The 27,291-nt window shown below is 37.3% G+C and overlaps 1 long non-coding RNA gene across 1 annotated transcript in view; it reads right to left on the reverse strand.

The window, feature by feature from the left end:
- The window catches only part of LOC125184478 (uncharacterized), a 36,638-nt gene extending 9,751 nt beyond the window's left edge, over positions 1–26,887 (reverse strand). The window contains exon 1 of the long non-coding RNA XR_007168560.2: positions 26,359–26,887. This is a non-coding gene — a long non-coding RNA (uncharacterized lncRNA). The remainder of the gene's footprint in view (positions 1–26,358) is intronic.
- Between the last annotated feature and the right edge of the window lie 404 nt (positions 26,888–27,291).

Genomic DNA, 27,291 nt, shown 5'->3' on the forward strand with positions numbered 1-27,291 from the left:
ACACATCTACCAGAAAAAAAATCTGTTGAGATACCCAAATAGCTGAAAAATTTTTTTATCACTGGTGATATGCAATGTGCCTCTACCTGCCTAGGGCTAAATGACACTAAATATCTCCTGTAGGTGTCCTTAAAACCTACTCCCTAGGCAGACACAGTGTTTGTGTCCAAAAACATCTCCACACACAGAGTCCTCTCTCAAAATCTCTTCACAGCTCAGTACAGTTAACACATTATTTAAAAAATAAATAAATAAATTGATAACTAAAAATATCTTTTGAAACACGGGAATTAAATACTGAATCAGTTCATGAGTCCCTGAAAACAAGCATCCTGCCTTTAACACAGTCAACACAAAAGCTTCAGAAGGAAGCGTAAAATGTGCACAGATGGAGGAAACGCAATGAGCTTTCATTTCCACTACCTCTCACACTAACCTCTAAAAATTAGCTAGAGGAATAACTTGAGGTTTATTGTATATTAGCAAAACTATACTCATTTATACATATACTTTTTTGGATTTATCACTTGCAGTTGAAAATTAAGATGTACATTTCCCCAATCTTAATCATCAAAAACTATTATTTATATTTTGCTAAATAGTGTTCAACATAAACATCATATAAATGCAGTCAACAAGTTGTATAAGCATAATATGTATGCTTAGCAGCAGTTCACAACAGTATCATTAAAGCCTCAAGCTTCCTAAGATAAACTGAAGAAACATGTACCAGACCATATATATGTATGCATTCATATAAAGAAAACAATTTATTGTTCCAAACTTCTAATGTAACAAAATTGTTAGATTAATTTAGATGTAGGAAATAACACGTCAGTGAGATATACCCTAACATTGAACAAACTGATTGTGAATATAGAATCTGTTTAGAGGCTGTTTATTTTTATTTAATTTTATGTTTTCTAATATAGAAATGAGGTATGAAATTACAGGACAGCAGTTGAAGATTGAAAGGTTCCTTGGAAATACCTTAAGTGAGACTGTATTTCCCAATGAACTAGTAACAGCATTAGGAATTAGGTGAATAAATATGAGCTGACTTAAACTACATTTTTAGTGTTTCTTAATGCAAAGCATGATCCAATGTTTACTTTAGTTAACAACATTCATTTCATTTTACACCAGCAGATTTCCAAAGGGATATAAAGCACATTCATTTTCATTAGCATGATTTAATAACATTAATGTATGTATACTTAAAATCCAGTCTAATACTACAAAGGAAGTGATGCTGAGAAACACTGAAATTACTTTTTTTTTTTTTCTTTTTTTTCCCCCACATCTAATGTACTGTTTGTAATTTGCAGTGTTTCAATGGACAGTGGCAGGTACTGTAGCACCTTGACATTCTACTTCTGTTGTAAAATCAAATACCTAATGTTGCTGTGTATTTGACTGATCATACAAACACCGTATAACCAGATACATTCACGTGAAGCTCTTAAGAGAGTCAACTGTTTTATGAAACAGCTGTTGCCAACCATTTGCCCTTCTATGGATCTGGGATAATTTTATGCATCTGCAACACAAATTTGTGCACCTGTATACACAAATATATACACTGTGCTGACACCTTGTAAACTCTGATATTCATAATTTTTTACTATTTTATTTTTTATAACTTGCTTGCTAATTTTCTACTACTTCTTCAGTTCAGAATATTACTAAAAATGAAGACAGTGCTGATGCACTGCAGCAAAAACTTTCAACCCATGACCTGAAGTTTCTTTTTATGACTTCCTACCTCCTATTCATTCTGTCCCTTAATCAAATCTACAACTGCCATCTCCAATTTATGATTAAATATTCCAATTAGACAAACTTTAAAAAGTGCCCCCAAAAGAGCATGTAATTCCTTCAGCTGCTGTTTTATTACATTTTCTAACTTGCGTCTCACTCTTAGCTATTAATAAAATAGTTCATCATTTAATTAACTGGATTGATTGGCTGAAGACCTTGCTTAATAAGCAGTCAGTGTTCTAGGTGAGCTGACACTAGATCACTTTCCTAACATAAGCTTCAGCTAGTTCCTATGAACCTGGACACTACCGCACTCCGTCTCACTACAGAATCGCAAAATGCCAGCCCAAGCACTGCAGCTGGAATGCTGTTCACGCTTAAGAAACAGAGACAGCTCTGAACAAATTGTATTCTGGAAATTATATGCAGGAAATTGTCATCAGACACAGTACTACTAATTAGCCTGGCTGAACAAGAGTACTGTGATACTATTTCTACAGTAATATGTTTTGCCTTCTTAAATACATGCTATTGACATTGGTTTTGCTTTGCTTTTATTTGGATGTTCAGGTACATTTTTAATGAAGTGGAAGGCTGTGCTTAATGACTTAGGTTTAAATATTGGTTCAGAGAAGCACAAGTCTAAGACTTATTGAACATCAAACTTAAACTTATGAAGTTCAGCTTTTTTTTTTTTTTTAATAACAGCAAAAATAAAACAGGGATTTACTTTACCCGATAACATTAACAATCAGCAGCAAAGGTACAAACAGATAATTAATACAAAAAGCCATGTCTACAGACTCAGCTAGATAAGGGAAATGAGGAGATTTTTGGGGCCTCAGAGCTTTTTGCCAAAATTCTTCTAATTCTTCTGACAGTGAAATGGACCCAGCTTCCCCTAGAGCAACACCTTTTGTACTTACTCTTTAAATAATTCTAAGTACTATGCAATTATTTCCTCTAGAGACTGTTTTTGAGTCTGCCGTTCTTCTACTTAATATTGTGATGAAAACATTTAGTTTTAACAGAACTTTGTTTCAAGAATACTGAAGCATTGATTTGCATCTCTTACATTTTTTGCCTGATGTTAAAATAATCACCAGTCTAGGAATGCTGTTAAACTCAATGTCCTTCAAATTTTAGCTTCCTGCATCTAGTAGGATAATACTAAAAGTACAGACTTGATGAAAACAAGAAAATAGTACTCATTTAGAAAAAAAAAAAAAAAAGGAGGAGGTTTGTAAGCATTTGCATCATTTGCATCATTGATGCAAAGATTTTGTAAATAACAGTGCAAAGAACATCAACTCACATTTAATCTGGAAATAGCTTTAAATCAATCTGTTAGAAGAATTTTATGACACCCACCATTTTTTAGTGTGTCACCTTGTAGATTTTTGAATTATTTAATTATTTTATATTTATAGGCTAGTGAAATCCCAAATATTCATGATACATTTTTGTTTTAAATTCTTACATTTGTTGACTCTTTGTATTAAATAGAAAATGTTTTAAAGTTTGTGAATGACCATTCTTCATACAATATCATTATTCTAATAGATTACAGCATATGAATTGCCAAGTGCTTAATATGAAACCAGAACAAACTTTCAAACATGTTTTATGAATGTTTGCATTTAATTTCTAGTCCCTGTTCCCAAATATGAAATGACCTCCCCTTTAGCATCTGCAAAGCCATTAGGATAGGAATTCCAACTGACTTCAACTAAACTTAATGAAAATGTCATTTACATTCCTATGAGATCACATATTTTTATGTAGAAGTGGCACATGGGATAAAACTTTCCAGTAATACAGAAGGTAATAGATTTAGAAGGAAATTCCTAAGGGATCTGAAAACTGGAGTTCAGAACTCCTAAGGTCTGAAAAAGACAACACTTCTTAAAAAATGTCTCTCTCATCTTTACAGAAGGAAGCATGGCATCCTTGAGGGAAAGCAGAAGAAATATTGTGATCGGCTGGGTACTGATTAAAAGGGAAAGGACTGGGACAGACCCTTCAAAAATGAAAAAGTTCAATAAAAGAATTAGATGATCCTATTATGCATTAATATTTAGTTGTCCCAGGTGATAACTAAAAATGGAGGCTCGATCAAGACATGTTCCTTCCCCCATGTCTTTCTTCCCAAATGTCAAGGATAAAAAGCTTAAAATAAATAGATCACTTCTTGTCTCTGCACACAAAGTCAGATTTTTAAGAAGTGCTACAGTAAGACTTTTCCTCCAAGAACACAAGGAAGGAAAGTTATCTCCTTCCAACTCTCAGATTTATTTCAGAAGTTCCTGTGTGTGTTTTTTTCATTAATACAACCATACACATTGAATAGAAATTTGGTGTGGCATAGTCTAATTTTCTGTTATTCAACATGATAGCAACATTAAAAAATATATGAAGAACAATTGTCATTTTAAATAAATAAATAAAGCTATGATGAATGAAGTGGTTTAAGCTCCAAAACAGAAAACTCTAGAAACTTTAAAGGCCCAGGGGGTAAAATTCTCCCTAAAAGACAAACATTTTAGCCAACAGTACAGGGAATGCAGTAAGAGGAAAACTATTTAATCAAACATATTTGCATTTCTCTAAGTTTTAGTTAAAGTTCTGTTTCCATTATTCATAGAAATAAGTTCACTGGATTGCATGAAAACTGAAAACTCTGTGTATTACTTGCAATTTCTATGGTCTCTAGGGATTTTCTTTAAAAGAGAATCTTAGAGCCAGGTGATTTGCATGAAATCAATAAATAGTTCTTTCCATTGGGAGAAAAAAACAAAACAAAACAAAACACAACTGACGGGAATACCAGAGAGATCTTAGCTACTTAAAAATGCATAAAAAATGGTTTTTGAACACAGAGAGGGAGTCTTCAGATTAACTGAAGCAATGATGCCTAATCCTGTCAGATACCAGTGAAGCAACCTGTGACAGCAGTATGCTGCTGGTTATATTGCAATTGACTCTGTCTTGGGGATGACAGTTTAAACTTTATGGGTGGCCAGAAGAACTAATAATTGAATGTATATGAAAGCGTGGGTTGGAGACCACTGGACTCAGGGTTTTCTTTGTTTGTATGCTTGTTTGGTTTTGGCAAAATCAGTAATTTCACTTTGTCCCTCATTCCTGTGCTTTTTTTTTTTTTTTTTTTTTTGGCACTCAGTTTTTATGTCTTCTTTAGGATGAGAAGCTCCTAGCTTCAGCTGTCTGTGGGCTGAGTAGTTCATTTAAGGACACCACTGAAGCTTCCTTCTTCATGAAGAAAGAGAAACAGATGATAAATGACTCCATTCTAAAAGCGGTGTTTAAAAGATGTAAGTTGAATTGCTCTGCACTGCGCTCTGAGTAAGGCTAGACAAACTAAACTAGATGTGCTTTTTGACAAAAGACAATTTAAGATGAATCCCATCTTTAGTAACTACTCATTCCATGCATGCTGCCTTTCTGCTTTAATCTCCTTTCCTTAGAGCTCATTCAAAACACTGGTGCTAAAAATCATCTTGCAAGTGTACCTCTACTGACGCATTCATAAGATCCTACAATAGTTCTTTTGGAAAATGCACTCCAAACTATTTTCTCATCTTCATCTTCCACACATATACTACTTAATCTTTAGTCATCTCCTCTGCAAATTCATTCTCCCTTTTATGTATCCCATGACCATTCCCTTGCTTTGCTCTTGATAGAGTGCCTTTCCATGGCTGTCACAAAGCTGTATGCTGCATTCCATTTGCTACACATAAGCAGCTATCCTAAATACACCTAATAAGTAACCTAAGATCAAAACTTTAAATAAAAACTTGATTGAGTGGATGACAAGATGTTACTTGTCTTCCAAATTTGGCTAGAACAAAGATATGTATACCACAATAGAAATAAGCTCTCATGAAGAATTCTTGCACCACATGGATATGCTTTTGGATTATTTTTTCTTCAATCACTGGTGCAGTTGTTGCAGGGTTCAGTAAATCAAAATTCAGCCAATGTTAATCATGTTCGAAAATCATGAGTCTTGTGTAGTTTTGAAACTTACAGTTTTTAAACTCTTAGCTTCTGCAGAAAGGACTGTCCTTCCTCATTGTGTAGTACTGAAAATGCTCACATGAGTCAATTAATCATCATTCATGCCTTCAGAACAAAGTTGTGAGGAAAAATTAAATTAAATCCCCAATCCACTTTCTGAGCCTGGAAACATATCTAAATTATTCTGTGCACTTTTGCACAGAGGTGGTAGGAGGATTATGAAGGATTAAAACTGAAAGCAGGAATCTCTCCTTAGGCAATGGAAAAATTAATCTTCTCCTATGCCAAAAAATTGGGCCTACTGTCTTATCATATGTAGCTGCACAGAAGAAGCTTGGATTTACAGACAATGCAACTTTTTTTTTTTTTTTTTTTTTTTAAAGGGGAGTAGGGCATGGGAGAACAGCTTTTCCAGCAAACTTCAGAAACTACCTTGGAATTTGTGTATTTCGTAGTACCTGGAGATGGATATATGCTCCTTCTGCCCTGTTCTTTACCATGATCTTCTTTGTTCAATTCCTCTTTTTTAACTTACAGGGTTTCTTTTTTTTCTTTAGTGTGAAAAACAGGTGTGAACCTAATTTTGCTAAAACACTGAAGAAAACACCTGAGGAAGAAGAATCAAGATGCCAAAAATGAGGTTTTACAAAAGTCAAAAGTTATGCTACCTATTAAGATCACTCAAAAACTCTCAAGCAAATAAGTCAATTCATATAAAATATGTTTTTTTGTTTGTTTGTTTTGTTTTTTGTTTGTTTTTGTTTTTTCTTGGTATCCTGCATATACTGAGTCCTCCAATTCATTCCCCCTCTTCACTGTTTTCTGAGACTCCTGCACCTTGCAAATATTATGGGATTACAGAACAAAAGAAAAGAGTACTTGTATAACTCATAACAGAAAACCAAATGAAGTTTCAAAGTCACTTAAGATATCTCATTTCTTAATCTTTTGGGTGGTTTTGTTTGTTCATTTTTAAATCAAGGAACTAGATATTTAAGAAAGAAAAGAGAACATCAAAAGAACACGCTGAGAAAGCAGTGAACCTAACTCCAACAACTCCAACATTATGCCTTTTTAAAAGTACATGAAACAGTTGTTCAAAATGTGAATAAAAAAAAAAAAAGAGGAAAGAAAATTGCTCACAAATATTTATACAAGGAACAATTATTAACCAGTAAACATTAATGCAGTTAGATGGAGCCTGTATTTATCCCTTATGTTCCACAAAGATAGTTAGGAAATGCCAAAGTTACATTCACTTATTTGTCACTTGTTTCAAAACTGGAGATGGTAGAAAATACCATTGTGATAAACCATTGTTTCATTAAAGTTTCATTAAGCTCTGTAGAGCTTTAACTTATTGAAATTCATAAGGGAAATAACTTTGTACATCATATCAAAAGCAAGCATAGAAAAGACCTGAAGTTAATTATACAGTGAATTATTTTAATGTTATACTGAATTGATTGCATAGCTTTTAAAAAGACTGCACAAAATGCTTGAGGTATAACAACAGAAAACAGAGAAACAAAAAGTATGTCAAGGAAATCAGAGTAAGATGCATTAAGAAAAATAATAATTAAAAAAAAAGCCAAAATAGTGACACCAAAAGCAAGCCAGAGTTTGAAATTTTTGTAGGCTGCCTGCCCAGAATGGGTGTAGGGCAGATCATTATTCAGATGAAGGATGATTTGAATAAACTGTATGTTACAGAAACATAACAGAGTGACTCAAATTTGTTGTCAAAACAGACTTGGGGCTTATATATTATTTCTTAAAGAAAAGCTCTTCAACTGGGGAGGGTTGAAGGGAGCACTGTTCTTGTTTTGGTTTTATTTGTTAGTTTGTTTTAAATCCAGGTGTGCAATTTCAAATAATGCAAGAACCATTACATACTGAAGGTTACTCTGTCATTCCAAAGTTTCCCCTACTAAAAGAATATATATTTCAGTCATGAAGCGCAAGATAATTTATATGACCAACTCCAAATGAAGGAGGAGTTTATACAATGGTAAATATTTGCTGTTCATTTTGCATTAAAGTCTGATTATCTGTCTCACTCTTATATAATTTTCTTTGTTTTTCAGTGTCTGGGAATTGGCAAGTATTTCATGTGTGTTACTCAAAATAAAAAAAAAAATAAAAAAAAAGGCTATGGAAACACAGAACACTTCTACAATACTACATCAGAGCATGGACCATGGTAAAGCATGTCACCACTTTATTTTTAAATGGAAATCATGACTGCATTTTTCCTATTAGATATGAAATGTATGCCCTGTGCAAATTTTCTTTATACTTCCTTTACTTTTTTTTTTTCTTCACTACACGTTAAGCTTACAGAAATAAAATAAGCAACTACACAAACAACATGTGTTAACTAAAAATATTGTGGATATTTCACATTAGAACAGGCAGATTTAAGGAAGTGCCAAAAATATTCTACGTTATTCCTACTCAGTCACATCTTTCTTTGAAATTTTGACAGTTTCTTTTTATTATGATGACAATAAGACTGTGCAATGCTTGATTTATTTAGCTCCTGGATCTTTCTGTCCATTATTGCTAGCAAATACACACTAAGAATTACCACAGAAAAATCCAATATTAGTCAAAACCCAAAACTATTCTGTTCAGTTTGACAAAAGATGAATCCAAACCTGGATATCAGTTTGCTATATGACAGATTTTCCCTGAGTTGTCTCTGTTTAGTCTTTTATTATTTGAAAAGATAATTTTATTCCATCTCAGAGATCAGCTGCTGATCTCCCTTTACTTCACCTTCTACTTTCAGTGCTGGCAGCTGCACTGTTTGAGGCTACCAAGCCCTTGAGGAAAGCGACATCTCTACCTACCTCTCATTTCCCAGACACGTGCCACAGTTTTAGTGCAGAAGAGCACACTTCGCTGTGATGCTTGTAAGGTGCTGTGTAAGATGTTCTCTCAATCAGATTGACCTTATGGTACAATATTGCCCTCTCCTCCAACTTGTGAATATATTAGCCACATTCAATTGAGCCTGATATAAGGGAGCTGCCTTAAATATATTAAATTCTTATAAGTTGCATTAAGAAATAGGTGGCTGAGTAGATCATTACATTAAAATTTATAACTCCGAGCCCTACTTAGTCAAGTCATAGCACCCAGGCAGTAAGTCTTCACACTATAGTTTATAACTATACATATCTGCTGCTGTTTTCCTCAGCCAGATGTTCAGAATAGAGGGTACAGTAAAGACAAAGAAAAAAATGTAGGGGATAGGTGACAAATCCATGGGAAACCTACTGATGTTAGTTCTGCTCCTCATGAAACAGCTTGAGTTCACTTCTACCAGCCAGCTCTAATAATAATAATAATAATAATAATAATGTCAACCCAAAATCTATCTTTTGGAGTCAAGATGAGATTTGTCATTCTAAGAGTTTTTGTTTGGACTCTCTCCTTTCTATCTGTGCACAATGTATTCATTGCAGAGTTTCTGGGATTATGTCTGTCTGTACATTTGTAACCCTCCTGCTGCCAGGGAATGCTTTTTTGTTCCACATTATACCATTACAACAGTTAGTGTGTGAGTCCTTGTGCACAACCAGGTCTTCTAGACAAAAGAATTTAAAAATCCTTTAAATCCTAAAAAAAAAATACTTTATTTGTGGCAGTGAGACAAATAGGTTTATGATGATCTAATACATTTGGTTCTTCTTGTTCATTCTTTCACCACCTAAATTTTCCATTTTAAATTCCTGCTGTCGGACATAGCTGTGCAGACTTTTTGTTTGTTTGTTTCCAGTGGCAGCAATGCTTTGCCTCTCTAATTTGGATGAGACACAGCAGTCAGGTATGGTAGTTGATTCCTGCACCTTTGTTTAGTTTGAAAAAGGTAGACTGCTGGGTTTTGTCTCCAAAGATGCTGACTACAAAGATTATCCAGAGCTCATTGAATGACTGGAAACAAGTGTTTATCAAGACAGACTCTGATAAACTGTCTGAAGCAGAAACCCACAAGGACAATTATATTGTTTGAAGGACGAGTGACTGAGCTACACTGATAAAAGAAAACAAAAGGATTATAATCAACAGTCTACTAACTGCAAACAAAGCTGCATGTTAAAAAAGGGAAAGCCATTACATGTGTCCTAAAACCAACTGAGATGAACCACTGCAGAGTTTGTTCCTAGTTTGTTCCTCACAGGAAAAATCTTGTGAATCAAAGTTGTGCTGCGTCATTGCAAAGATGAAATTTTTTTAGCACCAGTGACTGCAGCAGCAATAAATCCCAGGTCTATTAAGATATTTCAGCCCTGCTATTCAGAGTGATTTGATCTCTGCTACTTCTTGCAGCAATGTGTGTACACATACATTCTACTCAGGTATACCGCAGAGGTTGGTAAATCCCCATCCTTGTAGCTTTTCAAGACTTGCCATTTCTTGACACAAAATCACAGCTGACCTGACCTAGTGCTGAAAATAATTTTGCATCTATTTGTCAAATCACACAGCAAAGAACAACATGTATGTCATCAGCCTGAGTCAGTCCTAGTTCTGGCAAAGAGAAAAAAATATATTTATACCACAAAAGACCGTTTCTGATGGACAGGTCAACCAGCACTCTTTCCTCCCCAAAGATTTTTTTTCCAGACTGTCGTATACAAGTCCAGCACAATTCATTTGTATAAGGTTTCAGGTCTCTTTCCTCTGCACTTTTTTCAAAAAATACAATTCACCTCACTTAACACATAACTCATGCCAGCAAAGATCCTAACACAGTATTTAATCTAATGACAAAACTCTAAACTAAGCATAGATCAAGGCAAGAGAGGGCCAAATGAGGGCAAGCATACTGCCAGTACTCAGGAAGACGGTGTGCTGGTCCACAGCAGTGGCTGGAAAAAGGTCACATGAAGCAAATGGCAATCTGGCACTCTGTATGTCAAAGTGCTCCAGTTCTGAGGCTAATGGCCACAGAAGGCAGCTGTGACAGAAGAAAGTCTTTAAGAGAAACATGAGCCCTTTGTGAAAAAAAAGATCAAGTCAGCTGAAGAAGAGTTCCCTCCAACCAGTTAATGGGGCAGACTAAAGAGATCCTAATGAAAAGAAAAAAGAAAAAAAAAAAAGCTTTTTTGACCTTAAATCCTATATTTTCATCAAGGCAGTGATGCTTGGAATAATGGCAGTGAGCTACGGAAAGAAAGAACAGGAGAGGACTGGTCTGTAAGCAGTGAACAAGTGTTCAGAGTAAAATGCAGAATTTAGAAATGTACTTTCCAAGAAAAATATATATAGTTTCAGAGCCAAATGAACTTCTGTCACAGTTATGCATACATACAATGCACAGGCTCTGGTCCTTGATTTTTGTAACCCTGAGAATGTTAAAACAGGACAGTATGGAGTACTGGTGTATTATTATATGTAAGCCTTCAATAGCAAAACTTAATCCATATCACATTAATAAAGAAATTTTAAAATGTGATTAGTATTGTGTCCTAATTAGGAAATAGGGAAGAGGGAAGGACTTGGAAATGCTGTTCTGACTTCTGGTTAGGAAGATCAAGCATATGGCTTATGAAGCTGATCACAAATAAGAACTGCATATAGTAAGCATTTGTTCACTTCAAGCCTTAAAAAAAAAAAAAAAAAAAAAAAAAAACACAGAAGTGCTGGAGGAATCAGTGCCTGTAATATTTTTGGTCTTGTTAAAACCATCTGTTAAATGCAAGTTATTTAATTTATTTCAAATTTGAAATCCACAGAATCCAGAGACACTTCAGGGAAACAGCCAAGCTGGGTGCAGTAATCTAATCACAGCACTTAACACCAAGGAAGAAGATATTCTTCTGTCCCTCAGATGCTGGCTGTCATGCTGGTTCAGGTGAAAAGGTAAGCGCAATGCAAAGAAGCAAAGAAGCCCAGGCCTGATCTCAGAGTTAGCTTCACTCTAGCAAAATGCCTTTCTCACAAATGGCTAGGTGTATCATCAGAGAATAAAAAATACATACTATTTCAGTCACCCTTAGCTCTTGAGATTTGGCTTTCTCTGTTTTAGCATATAAGTGTGCATGCACAGAGACTTTCTCAAGCACCTACCACTTGTCCTTTCAAGCATACCTCTGAAGCACTGGCTTCAGCATAATCAGTTTTGCAGATTTCCCCTCATCTCATTCTCCATCTCCACAGGGATTCCTTTTGTGTATTCACAAAACACAGTATCAAAATACATCTGCCACTTCTTGTATATTTTACTGAAGTATCTCCTTTATTCTTCTGTATAGATATTTTTCTAGCAGTCCAAAGGTTGTTCAGTTATAGATATCGTCTTAGGCACTGCATAAATATTTCTCTGCTAAAACTGTTAGTCCATATGAAAATCACTTCACACAGTCAAAGAGAAAGGACTTTTATACAGTTCATTGACTATTGTTTTTATTATTTACTACCATTTCCCTGGTGCTCAGTCTTGGCACTGTCTATGCACATAAACCCTGTCTAGTATAATATACAGAGACTTTCTAAAGGTGGAGGGAAGGATCATCTCCTCTGGTCTTCTTTGGTGAGATTTATTTATTTTTGGTTTGTGTGGAGGTTTGTCCTTATTTCTTAAAAAAAAAAAAAAAAAGCATTGAAAAATGAAGATAAAACACTCTTATGATGTGTTGTTGGTAACAGTTCCCTATCCCTGATCATTTGCCCTTAGCCCAAACCCCTGCTTCTACTTTAACAGCACATAAGCCACAGAGAGGAAGTTCTACTTCAAGAGACATCTCCATTTTCTACACACACCACAGATCTACTGAAGCTAATGGAGATCTTGTCCATTTTTGTTTGAACTCCTGCAAAAAGTGTCCAGCAGCTTCTGACATCTCATACTGGGAATTCAAAAGTTTTGAAGGTATCTGGGAAAGCTTCTCCTTATTCATGCTACGAACTCTCCTTCACTAGAAACTGACTCTCATGCCTGACCGCTGTTCTAGTCAGGAGGTTTCACCATCTGAAACTTGTCTCAGAGAGGTGAACAATGTCATTTACTTTAACAAGGATGAAGCTTGCTCTCTAGACTGGGAATATCACAGAGTCACAGAATCATCAAGGTTGGAAGAGACCTCGAAGATCACCGAGTCCAACCTCTGACCTAACACTAACAAGTCCTCCACTACACCATATCACTAAGGGCTACATCTAAACGTCTTTTAAAGACCTCCAGGGATGGTGACTCAACCACTTCCCTGGGCAGCCTATTCCAATGACTAACAACTCTTTCAGTAAAGAAGTTCTTCCTAATATCCAACCTAAACCTCCCCTGGCGCAACTTTAGCCCATTCCCCCTCGTCCTGTCACCAGGCACGTGGGAGAATAGGCCAATCCCCACCTCGCTGCAGCCTCCTTTAAGGTATCTGTAGAGTGCGATAAGGTTGCCCCTGAGCCTCTTCTTCTCCAGGCTGAACAACCCCAGCTCCCTCAGCTGCTCCTTGTAAGACTTGTTCTCCAGACCCCTCACCAGCTTCGTTGCCCTTCTCTGGACTCTCTCGAGCACCTCCATGTCCTTCTTGTAGCGAGGGGCCCAAAACTGAACACAGTACTCGAGGTGCGGCCTCACCAGAGCCGAGTAGAGGGGCACAATCACTTCCCTAGCCCTGCTGGCCACACTGTTTGTTACACAAGCCAGGATGCTGTAGGCCTTCTTGGCCACCTGAGCACACTGCTGGCTCATATTCAGCTGACTATTCAGTCCCACAGAGACAGAAACACATGAGCTCAGCACAACAGCAACAAGCAGTCTTTTAGGTGGGATCACAGGTTGTACCTATTCCCTTTAATAATAAAAGCTGAGGGTCAGCTGATTACATCTAAATATCCTCCAGGTAAAATGGCAAATCAGCATTTTGTTTCCATTCCAAACTGATCTCTATGTGTCTTCTTACATGGTAAAATAGATAGGGAAAACACACAGCAAGCAAAGCTCCACAAAGAACACTGATGATTTTCCATGATTTCATCTCATTAAGTGGGTAAATAGGAACAAGGGTGACAGAAGATGGCTCAGACACTTATTGGAGCACTGCACATGTTTGCTAAGAAGAAGATTCCCTTGAAAAACAAAATGGAAAAAGTTTTAATTCGGTCATGAATAGGAGTGTTTTGATTTCATGTATTGTAACCATATGTTGACTGGCATCTTTTGTGCTTACATAGTTATAAAACAAAGCCTGACTTGAGAACATGAGCAAAACCCCTTCTTAAAATGTTATTAATATTTTAGATCAAACTTTATTTGCATATAAAGATGCACATTTTTAGCTGAGTCACAAAAATGGATGTTGCTCTTTCTATTAAACAAAATAAAAACAATTAAGCAGGAAAACATCAAACTGAAGAAGTGACGATGGTTTTTTTTCTCCATCCATTCCTGAAGTCTTAAAAAGGCAAAATAATTCACAGAACTTCAAAGAATAGTAGGAACAGGTATTTGAGAAGGAAAAAAAAATATCTCTGTGAGGCTGATAGTGTTCTGGAGCTGGTTTTCCTTCTTTTTAAACCTTCACACTGGCCAACTCAACATCCCATGCCTATCTGTTACCTTCTCGTTCCTTATTCTTATGCTTATCCAATATGTCCAAGAAAATCGAGCATTGCTTTTAAAGAACTCTTCCTTGTCTAGCCACATGCTCAGGATTTATGTCTTACACAGCCCAATCTGTATTTCTAGCTCTTTTTTCATCATCCATTTATGTGCAAATACAAGAGTTTGTACTCAAAAAGAAAGTAGCAAAATTTTATTGGTGATACTCTAGCAGGTAGATTAAAAATGGGATGGAGTGAAGGGCAGTCCAACATGTATGTTGTTATTTTCTCAAGTCAGAGTGCTTTTCAGGTCTTGTGCTTTCTCATTAACTAACAGACCACAGATTAACATAAACCCTCAAAATCTTGTGCTGTAATTCACAGAAGTTACCAAAATCTCTCTTTAGCATAAACAGGAATTCAGAGGGAATTCTGCACCATTTGTGCTGTGCTACTTCCTTTCCTCTTCGCTTCCCAACCAGTCTTACTCTTGTTTTGCTTTATATATATATCCAAATCTAAATTTCTGTTTTCTTAGGAGCACAGATATTCACAAACCATCATTTAGCCTACATCAGTCAGGCTCAAACCATGACACTGAAATGGTATATTCCATAAAGAGTTATGCTAAAGTAACAGCTTCCTGCCTCTAAGCTGACACCAGAACAAAGCAAAACTTTAACAAGCAGTTAGGGCTCCATCTCAAAGTATTAAGGGAAGAGTAAACATTACAAAAAACAGTCCCTTTCATGCCTGACACCAGTTTGGATACTTAAGACTAGAGTCTTAACTATTTGAACAGAAGAATGTGAAGCAGTACCACCAAACACAGCAGCACACAGAGCATTTAACTTCAACGATTAGAAAAGTTTTCCAGGGAGTGACAGCAAACATAAAGTTACCAAGCACAGCAACAAGCTTACCAACAGTTTTTGCACAGGTCCACATCCAAGACAGCCAGACTTATTCAGCTAGAAGCAGACCTAGAACTAAAGCTGCAGATTCAGACAAGCCTACTCTAGGTATTGTGTGCTGTTATTATTGTTGTTGTGTTTTGCTGTTTTTAAAGAATTTTAGCACCTTTTCTATCTACAAAACACATCACAAAACCCTATTAAACCTTTGTGTGTCTGTCTTAAATTAACCTTTCATTTGTCTGATTTAAAACAAATGCAAACTTTGTTCACCAAAAGTCTTGTTGTATGGGAAGTTTCCTCTTTTGCCAACAAGATCTTCTACTCTTCCTTAAAACTAGTTGTTATTAAAAGAGAAGATGTGCTTCGCCACACACATGCTGCCCTTCCATTTATCATCCGTTACCCATTCAATCAAGTGTTGAGAACAAGCCTCTTAGCAGAGGATGTGTTGATTCTGCATGGTACAGAGATGAGGATTCAAGTGAAAGCAATAAAATAAGACCCACAGTTTCCTGTATTACAAACACAAAAATTACACTTAGTCAAAACCAACAAAAGGTTCTTTAAAAAAAAAAAAAAACTCATTTTTTCTTATTGTTCTTTGGTATGTCTAAATAATATTTTTAGAGGTGGAAAGGGCAAAAAGAATAGATTGTGCACAGAAATAATCAAAGTGAGCTCAAGCACTAAAATAATGTTGACATTGGTGAGAAATAAAAAATGTTTGCTCTTCGGGATCTGAAATATTTTAAAAGAACCTGCCTCAATTCTGATCCAGCTTCTGATATTGATTTAGACATGCCAGATACAGATATCAATAAACACAGTTAATACTGCCTCAGGGGGATGTCAGAGAGAGATCAGCTTCTAAAACAGAGCATATATAACAGCAGCATTTCCCAGAGGAAGGTTCATTTTTGTTTTTCCTGACACACAACCATTTAAAGCACAGAATATATTAAAAAATAATCAGAATAAATAACTTATTAGACAAAAAAAAAAAAAGAAGGCCTATTATATGAAATGTGAATTTGCTGCTGCACTATTTGGAATCACATACTGAAAATATGTCTAATATCAATTTCAAATAATGCAGCCATCACCAAAATAATACCATACTTTTACAGGTCATACTGTATAAATAAAAAAGCAATATTCTCTTCTTTTTCTACTGCGAGTTATAGACAAAATTTTCAGTACTTAGATAAGCCCCGGTAGAGTTACCACTGGAGAAATCCACACCATTCTATCATAGTTCAAGACTGCTCTTTCCTAGCTCTTTCCCAATTCAGTTCTGAGTCCAGCAAAGGAACTGATTTATGTTCTCATAGTTGCATTTGGAGAAAGCTGACTTCCTTGGCTGCAAAGGGCCCAAACAGGGTGCCTGATGCAGGAACCTGCAGTCGGAGTTCAGAGGCACTGTGAATATTCTTTGTCTATACACACAGCAAAACACAACATAACCCCACGGCACAGTTTGATATAATGAACCATGGTAAAAACCCAGGGCAAGCGGATTCAGATGCATCTCTGTATTGGTTTCACACTGATGACTAGTTAAATTCCACCACACCACTCTCTCACTGCCTTTCCTTAAAGGAACTGGGGGAGAAAATATGATGAAAAAGGGCTCAACAGTTGAAAGAAAGACAGGGAGATTAATATAATTTGTTGCCTATCACTTACAGACTAGAGCGGTGAGAAGCTAAAAGCAAACCAAAAACACCTTCCCCCCATCAACCATTTTCTACCTCCTCCCGCCAGGCAGTGCAAGGGAATTTGGGCTGTGGTCAGTCCCTGGCGCTTTGTCTCCGCAGCTCCTTCACGGTCACTCCCTGCCCCTGCTCCGCGTGGGGTCCCTCCCACGGGATGCCGTCCTTCCCAAACTGAGCCTGCGGGGGCTGCCCACAGGCAGCAGCTCTTCAAAAACTGCTCCCACACGTCTCTGTACCACGGGATCCATCCCCCAGGAGCAAACTGCTCCAGCATGGGTCCCCCACGGGCAGCAGCTCCCCCCAGAGCCCCTGCTCCTGCGTGGGCTCCTCTCCACGGGCTGCAGCTCCGGCCCGGGGCCTGCTCCTGCGGGGGCTCTCCATGGGCCGCAGCCTCCTCCAGGCCACATCCACCTGCTCCACCGGGGGCTCCTCCACGGGCTGCAGCGTGGAGATCTGCTCTGTGTGGGACCCATGGGCTGCAGGGGGACAGCCTGCTCCACCAGGGGCCTCTCCACAGGCCGCAGGGGAACTGCTGCTGCATGCCTGGAGCACCTCCTGCCCTGCTCCTGCACTGACCTGGTTCTCATTCCTCTCTCCCAGCTGCTGTTGCACAGCAGGTTTTTCCCTTTCTTCAGTCTGCTCTCCCAGAGGCCCACCCTGCATTGCTCCCTGGCTCAGCTCTGGCCAGCAGCAGGTCCCTTTTGGAGCCGGCTGGAGCTGGCTCTGATCTGACGTGGGGCAGCTGCTGGGCTCTGCTTACAGAGGCCACCCCTGCAAGACCCCTGCTACCAAAACCTTGACAGGTATGCCCAATACAGGTCAGCTCCATCTGACTTCAGCAACAAAATAACTCCCTTCCCTACAAAATGCATTTTTTGCAGTCAATTGGTTGTTGCAATTTTGTGTGCCCTCCTCTCTTTCCACACTGGAAGTGTAAAGTTTTTTTAAAAATAGAACAAAGAACAAAACCAACAACATCTCATGGAGACTGTCTCACTGACAAAGAAACACAAGTATTTACTGAAAATTTCATTAGAAAAATTCAACCAAACTCAAATTCTTGTAAAAGCCTGACATCATACCCTCATTTCTAGCAATGGTTGAAAATTTTGAGTTAATTTGCTCAATAGACATTTTTTCAATAAATAGTATTTATACCACAAAATCTGATTAAATGTTATTAAAAATATATTTCAAGAGAAATGTGACTGAAAAGAAGTATGCAAGAGTACATTGACCATATGATACTTTATTAGATTTTCTCATCTGTCATACAATTGCTCTGCAGATGTTTCCCATGCAGCTGAGATTCCCTCCAGAAACCTCATGTGAAATTCCAGCCAGCCATGTCACTCTGTCAGTAATTTTAAAACCACTTTGGAGTTCTCAACACAATTTTCTTCTGGACTAGGATTAGCTATCCTGTGCCTTTTTTTTCTTTCTTTTTTCCCCCGCAGTCTACCTTCAAAGGAACACTTCTTGACTTAGTTCAGCTGTTTGGTTTGTTCATGAGTTCTATTTTAGACTGTTAACAAAAGGCTGTATCTCTTTTTAAAGGATCATGAAGCATTGTTGTTGTCCTGTGAATAATGAAGTCCATTGATATGGCTAGTGATGTCTTCACTGATAGTCTACTGCCCCAAAATTTTCTGAACCGTACGTTCTTGGGAAGGTCCTATCCAGAACCATAATCTTATGGATGACAGGTCTACCAAAATCAATAGATTGACAACAGTAAAGTTGTGAACCAAATCTAGTGATCCTGACCAGAAAACCCCTGTACAGCAATGAGTTAGCAATCCATATAACAATTTTATCAAGTAGTCCAAGACCCATGCTGTGCTGCGCTGCATGCACAGCTTGGTCTTCGGGCTGTGCTTCACAAATTCCTTGGCTGCAAGATAAACTCACCCTTCTCACTTTAGTAGAGGAGCCTGCAGACAGCTTCCACTCAGTATTGGCTATTACACTACCTATGTGGCCTTGCCTTTACTGAATAGTGCAGGAAGTTCTCATGATGGCATCATTACTGTTTGACTGTAGACATGATGAGCTATTTCCATATAGGAAAATCTTATAATAGCTTGAATGACCAAAATGGGAGAATCTCGGCTGTCAAGGGGTCCTCAATGTTGAGCTGTGTGGAGGTCAGCATCCTGTTCAATGCTACAATTCTTGGGTGTCCAAAAGAGGCATAAGGTTATATATATTATTCGCTGTTTACAGTGTTAGCTATAATAAATACAGTTTCAAATGAAACCTTACCTACTTTCTTACTGAGGTCATAGCAGACAAGCATGTCCTGGTGCAAAACACCAAACGGTTTAAATGTCTAGAAGATCAATGCCTGAGTGCAAGATGTCAAGTTATCTTGATGGAACATCAAATATAGTGAGAAAAAGAGTATGGGAGTCTATCAGACTGTCTCTAAACCAAATTCACTACAGTCCAAGACTAGGAAAAAAAAAATAAAATCTTGAAGTGATTGACATAAAGGTTTACTCTGATTTCCCAATTTTATTTATTGCCTTTCATCCCAAAACAGTCTTCCAAAAATTTCCTTCTCCCAGGCATGTTCCATAAGCTTTATGCTTCTCCAGTCCTGTGTCTGCTGAGAATTTATCTCTACAGATACAAAAAAGGCAGTTGTTTAAGTAAATCAGCAGTGTGTTTTGTCATGTCAGCATTATTACACCAAAATATTGAGGACTTTGATAAAATCACCATGCCCACTAAATAACCCTGAAGATTAACAAGGCCTAACAGTTTGGCTTGGCTGTAAGATGACAAGACAAAAATTTCCTGTCACAAGTAAAATCTCTGCATCCAGAGACTTTCTGTTCCTTCTTTCCCCATTTAGCTTCTCTTGACCTAATTTTGAATAATTTCTGAGGTGCAGAAACAGTCAACAGTCAGTGGCTGTTGACTCTAAACCACTCAATTTATCCAGATGATTCTTGAACATATTCAGTAAATATGAACTATATTAAATAATCAGAACAGATACAGTGCAGTGTCAAATGAGATATCATTATTAAAAAACTAAACAACAATAAAAAGCATAGCTTAAGGCAACATGGAAGGTGATCTTTTATATCTTTTATTTCCAACTTTCCTTTTTTTTTTTTTTTGGGGGGGGGGGGGGCGGGAGTAAGGGTGGGGGTGGAATTTCACCAAATTCAAATTCACTAGTTTTTTCAGCGACAGATCTAGTAATGATAGCTTGGTAAGAAAATGGCTTTAACAGAATGTTACCATTAACACTAAATTATCCTGAAGTACCCAGGAAATTTCACTTTCTTACAGACAGATTAATTACTTGAGAAACTCATTGCAATATGTCACTGTCATGCTCATTTACACAGCTTTTCTTTCTTCTTGTTGCTGGTACAGATTTGCAAACAGCTATTCTGCAGATATCTGAGATAGGAAAGGAGAGGTCAAAACTCTTCTCAATATAAAACAAACAAGCGAACAAACAAAAGAGCACAAAACCACAACCAGTCTTCTCATACATAAAATTTCTTTTGAGTGTTCACTTGCATGATTACAACCAAGAAATGGTCACTTCTCTCTAGTGAGGGGCATAATAAGAAATAACCACAAGAAAGCAATGGAGCATTCAACTGTATTTTTGTATATTTGGTTGCTTGGTTTGATTTGGTTTTGGGGGTGTGTGCACTTTTTTTTTTTAAACAGGTAAATGCAAGAAATCTTCCCTCTTCCACCAGAAAACATTATCAACTTTCTGAATAAATTTTGTACTTTAATTCCAAAGAAGATGCTTTCACTTTAACAACCTACCTATTTTTCAAGGGAAGCTTGTCTCAGGGGGAGGGGGGCAAAGGCCTTTTATTCAGTGTCATATTCCTAACTGTACTTTGCTGTCTCGGACACAGTTCAGATACTCAGCCTGTGCAAAAGCAATGACAGTGGAAAGTAAGTTGGAGTGTAACAACGATCTGAGAACAAAAAAAGGAAAACTAAAGAGCGTGAAAGTTTCATGTCACTTCATTAGTCCAAGCTGTGACACCCCAACGCATGTCTATATCGTCTTCATCTAATCCTACTATTTTCTATGTTTCCTTTTATTTTTGTAAGCTACAAGACCAAAAATATTTTTAAGCTTTATGCTAGATGGTTCTCCTGTTCTGTTATACTCCTTGTTATTTGCAGTTTGGAGACGTGAGAGAAATTGCCTGTAAATGCCTATGGCACCCTCTTAAAACAAACTTGTCTAAAATGTGATTACATGCATAAAGACATTTTTCAGCAGTTACAGAAAGGAAACAATGTGCAAGGAATATGGCCTCCTGTGCCTCAGCAGATTCTTCAAAATGCAGGTTTCAAAAAAATGGCTGCAAAGTCTTTGGCATGATGAAAAAGCTTAGAAAAACAAATATTGAAGAAAGCTGTAGAGGAAAAGCCTATGTACAAGAAACCTGGTAACAGCCAGCCAACAGCCACTATCTCAATATCGTTCTAACTCTACCTTGTCATTTTGCAAAAGTTTAGAGAGAGACACCACCATGAATTTGTCCAGCTAAAGCTGCAGTGATCAATTGCAACTTCCTATAAACAGATAACACTTTACACTTAATCTAGTATAGAGAATCTAATTCTCTAGTATAAGTGCTGGAAACCTTTCACTCAAACTTTTCCAAAAATATGTATAAGTGATAGTATGACAGCTTTTCAAGCCCACAGTACAAAAGACAAAAAGCTTGGGGGTGGGGACAGTTAAGATTCTAGTATTTCACATAATTCCATTTCATGAAACTATGCACAGATGCACTGGACAGAAAAGTTTCAAAATCTTAAAATGTCAATATAGTGCCATTTTTTCCAGCTACCTCTAGTATCCAGCTTCACCAAACTGTACCAAACTGATGTTCAGTTGCCAGTGATATTCCTGTTATTTCTGCTGATATCTCTGCAACAGAATGTATCTGCAAACATCAAAAGGAAATAATTTCTTATGGTGATGAGAAGAACTTAACACAGTAAAAACAAATATTATCAGTGTGATTATTGTTTGTGGTCCTTACACATTCTCAGACACAGAACTTTCTCAGTCTATTTAATGACAGTTATCAGAAACTTTGAAATCATTAACGATAAAAAGTTCATGAAAAAAATGAATATTAAGGAAAACTGTAGGTGCTGAATTGCCCATGTACAAAATTTTCATGACATTTAATATCATAGATAAGCAGAAAAAAATATTATTAGGTATATCCGGCTTCAGCTGTTGCACAATACTTAAAAGTGAGATTTTTGTGCAGTTTGGCAAGAAAATATATAAGCGAAGAAACAGAGAAGAATAAGTGCAAAACACTCTTCAATTTTGACTTCAAAAGTAACTGTGTTAAACCAAAGTAAATCCAGCAAGATATTTTTTCTCACACATTTTTTTATAGGGAAGCAAAACATAAACTCAATGGGTACATTCAATTATTCATGATAATTAAAAAGAGAATGAACTGGTGAGCTCACAACATAAATAGAATTGTCAAAGTGAAAAAGGAATAAAGCACAAATTGGAAAAATGCAAGTAAGGCACATGCAACTGTCAGAAAAAGTGTTATAAGCAGAACGCAGAAAGACCAAACCAAATGGGGAATAAACTGCTAAGTCAGTCAGACCAGTCAGACCCTGGAGGTTTAACAGACAGTAACCTTAGAGAACTGCAAGCCAATGAAAGTATCACTCAAAAAATATATCAACCAGGGCTTCATTAAAATTAGAGGGGGAGGAGGAGGAAGTGGGGAGAAGAGGGGACACAGAGGTACAGAAGGAGAGTTAAATGGGGGCAGGAATTTCTAAATAACATTCATATGGAACAACACATTTGCATTTGAAGTATGTTACTATTTCAAGCAATATACAGGTGTGAGGTCTTAACAATACCTAATTTAGAGCTTCTTGAAGATGAGGAATATGAGCGCCAGCGCACACAATCAACATACCTAGTATGTAAATACTACATTTTCACACATGCATCCCCTGAAAGTTATGGAGATGCTAAGAACTGATAAAATTTACTTTGAGTTATGAAAATGCATATACTTCCTTTACCAAGATGTTTTTCAACTAACTAGTCCTTGTCTCCAGCCCCCTAAAGTGGATTAAGGTTTTACTTAACCTTCTGCTAACATTTCTATGAGATTTGCCAGCCAAATATCTTCCAGGTGCTTTTATGGAATTAAAAAGTACAATAAAGGACAGCGTTTTCTTGCTGTTGTTTTAATATTTACATGTTCAGTAAAACAGAGTATGTAGACACTGTAAATGGTTTAATATATGTGAACGAGTTTTTCATCAATGATTTTCTGTCATTGCATTCCCACCAGAGAAAATGCCCCACTCCATGGTGGAAAGAAAAAAAAAAAAAAAAAGTGAACATAGCTATGGTAAAGTTAATGTAAGGTATACAAAACTGAAAACAGTCAGGAACTACCTCACTTTGGGGTGAAATGAATTACATCATAGACCCTACAAAACCAGATCAGAAAAAATCATGAAAGACAATCAAGAAAGTGTTAGTTACAATAGCATATCACAGAACTGTTTGGACATACCACACTGGACGCAATTATATAATACTATACAGTACTGTATAACTATCCCACCCCTACACTGATATAGCACAGCACTGAACTGTAAAAGCTCCTGGCTAGCTAGCATTTTTATGACAGAGTGTTTATGCCTATACAACAGAAGGGTTAACAGCAAGGGAATATAACACCACTGTGGAAAACAAGTACTGAGCTGTTACAGATTTCAAACGGCAGGTGCTATCACAGACTTCTAAATTGGCTTGGAAGAATGAAAGATTCATGTGAAGGTGAAGTCCACAGAACTGCACAGTTTGACTACAAAAGAGAAACACAAGAGGTCAAGAAGAAGCTTGTCTGACAGAAGCAACTCCTAAAACATTCACATCGAACACCAGGAAGAAAGGCACTATTTTCATGTTTTACTGCAACAGCTGCAGAAGTATGTCATGGCTTGTGGTCTTTTTAAACATCAGGTAACCAAAACAAAGGAAAATAAGGTTATCTTAACTAACACAAGCACCACACATAATTAACTGAAAGAAACCTTTTTTAACTACAGAAAATTACAAATATTAACAAAACAAAACAAACAAAAAGATTAAGTTGATTTGGAGAGGTGATACACTAACTCTAAATGGCTAAAGCCACTTTACATAAGTGGCACACCAAGCCACGGGAATGAAGGGAAATTGCAATTTCAGGTGCTATTTCTTCTTCTGACAGAAGATGTATATGGGATCACTAACAGGAGTAAGGAAGTTAATAGCAGATGCTATTCTGATGGATGTATTTTGGTCAAGCTTCTGGGCTCAACACAGAGATAGCTGAAGTTTAACAACCTGTGATCTACAAGAGATTACATTAAATGATTCTTCTGGCCCAAAATGTATTGAACTTTTTTATTGCCTGTGTTGCACATACACCTTACTGAAGTTCACCACTTTGCAGATGTAGAATTCAATTGGGTCTGTATTACAGATTTCAGTATCTTCCAGAAGAAGAGAAATCAGTAACAAACTCTATAGGACCTCTTATACATTCTCCTGCAAGTGAACGAAATCTTTCTACAAGTACAAAACAGGGTCTTATTTTATAAATTCTTAGGAACATTTAAATATTGATGGCAATCGCAAGAGTCATTCAACAAATTATTTTCCGATTTCAGAATCAGCATGAGTAAATTAAATTGATTATATCATCACAGAATATAAATTTGGAAATGTAGAACTACATCTCTGACTCATAATATTTGCAGTTATCTGATCAAAGAATAATCCCTGAGCTGTTTCCATCAGATATTTCTTTACATGTCATCAAGATTCACTACAGTAGATGTGGCAAAATACATAATTATGGCTTTTAAAATTTACAAGTGACCACTCATGAAAGACACAGGAAAAAAATAATTTCCTCTTTTTGCTAGGATACCAGCCCCTCCTCCCCAGGCACCATCAACATAGCTCTAGTTAAAACATCATTTCAAAACCTGGTAGCTGACATCCACTAGAGGATTGTACTGGGAACCCTGCAGAAGACTTCAAACAGTAAGTGATCTTCAATAGGCCTTGTCTGCTCTGCTTATCCTTATACATAAGGCTTGAGAAACCCATATGTTAGCATGAGTAGCAGCTGTAAGGAAGTCTGCCAGAGTGCACTGTGCCAGCTTGTGCTGCGCACTGGTGGATGTTAAGAAGAGATAACACCCCAATCTGTCCAAAGAAGATGCATGATTCTGTTTGTTGCACTCAATGAAAGGCACAATGGTATGTGAGGGAGGAGGAACCTCTCCATGAATGGGATTGGCCCAGCATGCTGTGGGAAAATCCATGCACCATCTATCCAATGCTGCACAGAACTGGGATTCCCAGCATCTGAAGGGATGTAAGATTTATTTGCTGCCTAGGTTCCTCTTTTTACTCTATCTTATTAAAACAGCTATTTTATTATGCCATTTGTTGTCAGGTCTTTCTTACTGAGATGCAGTAAGAATGCTGTACCATCTCTCTCTCCTCTCACTCTCCACCCCCCATCATTCCCAGTGCAGAATAAAGGTGCAGATGTTATTCACATGCAGAAGTTCTACAAAGACAAACATCTTATCATTACTCAGCTTCTCAGGTGTCAGTACAGCAAGGGAGTACAACAGCAATGAACATTTTGCTTATCCATACAAACGAGGTTAAACTGAACTCCACACAGACCTTAGTATATACATCTAACTGCAAGAACATAAGAAGATATCACTTCCTATTGTACATTAAACCCTTCTGCCAGAGATGACTGCTTTGTAACAGGAATGATAGAAGTGCTGACTAAAGTGGGGATCATAACTTCTTGAAGAGGACTAGAGGACATTTACAGTTGCAATAACATCCCAAACACTGTAATATTTTTGTTTTAGAGATCATACCTCAGAGCACTAAGAGATGGAGTTACAATGATACCTTTTATATACTTTAAACAATAATGTGAAAAACATAAGGATATGCCACCCACAGACAAGTTTGTCAAATTGCTCATTGTCATGGAATCAATTTTACACGCCTCTCATGTAGCAGTAATTAAGGACTTGTTATACACTTTTATGGTAAATAGCAAGGTTAGATTGTATTGTATTTAACAGCGCTTAATCAGCATTTAATCATCAGCCAGTTTAACACAATAATTTCAACAGAATTTGCTACAATAGAAACAATAACTTAATCAGAGGCTAGAGAATAGTAAGGTTCACCCAAGACTTACTGCAGGGTCCTGGGGGGGTTCTAAACTAGTCGCCTGCTTCCAAAATACTCCCTAGAGTGAATTACTCACCCTGCACACTCATCAGCATTTGTCCACGGACAAGCTTGTTCCTCAAGAAGTCAACCCTGAGATGCACATCCCCTCAGGGGTACCCTGAGAGGCATCCCAGCTCAGGGGGAGATCGAGTGTGCAGCCTACTGCAGTCCCTGGAGAGCTCAAGGGGCTCTTTGCTTAGTACTACTATTTATAGGACTGCAAGATGATTGTTAGTCAGTACTCTTCCATCCTGCCTATGGTTCAGATAAGGCAATTTTGGTATTTTCCACTAACCCTGCCTTCCAGAATGTACAGTTCTGGTACTTCCCAGATAGGGCTTGTCCAGGCTGCAGCGCCCAAGATGCGGTCAGGGTGTGCCTGTTTGTACTCACCCATTATGCTTCTTGTCTATTGACAAGATTGATATAATATTAGTTAATTTTTTGCCATAGCTGAGTTGGGAAAAAAGCTACTGCACCACAGACATCAAGGGTTACAGCCCACTGAGATCCATGAAGAGCTCAAATAAGCTTTTCTCTAAATGCTGTATTTATAAAATAAAGAGATTGACTCATGGTCAAACCCAGATTCCTTACCATGTTCTGGAACTGCTGTGCAAGGCATAGCCAAATTGAGGCCTACTCTGGCTCATAAGCCTGAGCAAGACTTATGTCAAGTGCAGGAGAAGAGCATACCCACCACAGTCATAAAGTTCTTTAAGTAATGCTGCTGCTTTAGCTGTCCAAGAACATGGAGAACACCGATTGGCAGAAGTCGTTTTGCCAGAGAGACATATGACCACATTTTTTAAACAGCAGGAGAGTTTATCAATAATCCAACTTTCTTTAAATTTTAAAACTACAAGAAAGCAATGAGAACAATGGTATACCAGTTTTTCTAGGTTTTATATCTGTACATAACTTTAACACCAATCGCACTGAAGTACATTTTTCTTAATGTCACTTG

Source organism: Anser cygnoides, chromosome 2, assembly GCF_040182565.1.
Source record: "Anser cygnoides isolate HZ-2024a breed goose chromosome 2, Taihu_goose_T2T_genome, whole genome shotgun sequence".
NCBI classification, from domain to species: Eukaryota; Metazoa; Chordata; class Aves; order Anseriformes; family Anatidae; genus Anser; species Anser cygnoides.